Here is a 1636-nt window from a genome sequence, read left to right on the forward strand (position 1 = left end):
GAGAAGTGCACCGGTCCTGGAGGTACTGCAATACCAGGTTGATGCGTGGAGTGGACAGAGCAAGCTCTTCCATCTCTCTGTTCCAAAAATCCATTTAATTTATGGTCCCCATATAGGAGACGTATCAGATATTAAACAGATAAGAACAGATTTTTTTTTTTCACTCAGATCAGAGTAGTTAAAATCTGTAGATCTTAAAATTCCTTAATCCATCATTGTGAAATATATTTTTTTTCATTGTTATATATATATATATATATATATATATATATATATATATATATATATATATATATATATATATATATATATATATATATATATATATATATATATATATATTTTTTTTTTTTTCTTAATTAAAAATGTTTATTCCATTCTTTTGTTTTCCATCTTTCCTCTGCAACATCAATACCATTATATTTAACATCTATCCAAAAATAGATATACAAGAAGCTTAAACTAAATCTTATACATTCAACAGAAGAAATATATTCTCTTTTATACAAAAAAAATTACTTATTTTCCATATTGCAAATTTAAGACAATTTATAAATAACCAACTTAATCTAAAACTCTCACTTGGGATACCTATACCATATAACACATTTTCATAACTTAAAAATTTTGTAAACCCCTGAACCATTTTAAAAAAACACCAGCTTTTTTCCATACCAATCGTGCATATTTACAATTCCAAAATATATGTATAGGAGTCTCATCCACAACACATGAATTTCTAGGACATGTAGCAAATCAAATCAATCCTCTTCTATGATTAAATTGCCTTGTCACCAAACAATCATGAATTATCCAAGCTAAATCTTTTTGTTCATTTATCAATATAGTAGAAATATTTTTCCATATATTTATAGATTTTTCACTTGTATAATTGCTAACTAATACCACCTCATTTGTTTCTTTAAAAAACTTATCTTTTTATGATTTGACAAAATCTCAATAGATAAATCTTTTAAATTACAATCACATATAATCTTTTCTAAAATGATATATTGCTTAGGCAAAACTTCTGCATATGGTCTAGAAAGATCTAAAGATATCCAATTATATTTTTTTAATAAGAAACCTAATTGATAAAAGTCCCTAAAATCGATTTTGAAAACAGAACTGTCTTAAGAGAAAAAGCTAAAATTTTACTATTTTAATCTTTCCATTTTAACACCCCACAAAAAGACAAACTCTCTAATAAACCTTTTCAACCATATAAAAGGAGGACTAAAAACCATTGACACGTATAAAATGATTGGCAAAATTACTTGTTTTAAAACTAAAATTTTCCCATCAAAGGTTAATTCCCTTAGACGCCAAAAACATAGCTTTTTTTAACTCTTTCCAATAAAGACTCCCAATTTAACTCTTTCCAATAAAGACTCCCAATTTTTAACATTATCACCATTTTCTGAAAACCAAACACCTAAAATTTTAATTTCTCTAGATACCTGTAAATTCATTTCAAAATCAAAAATCCACTTCCCGATTATCAAACTACTAGATTTATCAAGATTAACTTTAAAACCAGATACACAACTGAACCAATCTATGTACCTTAATGTTCTCCTAAAACTTATTGTATCTTTCAGTATAACATAAACATCATCCATCTTAATAACCTTAT

The 1636-nt window shown here is 26.0% G+C and overlaps 1 non-coding gene across 1 annotated transcript; it reads right to left on the minus strand.

Annotated features, from left to right (window-relative positions):
- Positions 1 to 182, minus strand: LOC121397427. Its single transcript, XR_005963663.1, has one exon. It is a non-coding gene; the product is annotated as a U2 spliceosomal RNA (small nuclear RNA).
- Between the last annotated feature and the right edge of the window lie 1454 nt (positions 183 to 1636).

Source organism: Xenopus laevis, chromosome 8L (genome assembly GCF_017654675.1).
Source record: "Xenopus laevis strain J_2021 chromosome 8L, Xenopus_laevis_v10.1, whole genome shotgun sequence".
Taxonomy (NCBI): domain Eukaryota; kingdom Metazoa; phylum Chordata; class Amphibia; order Anura; family Pipidae; genus Xenopus; species Xenopus laevis.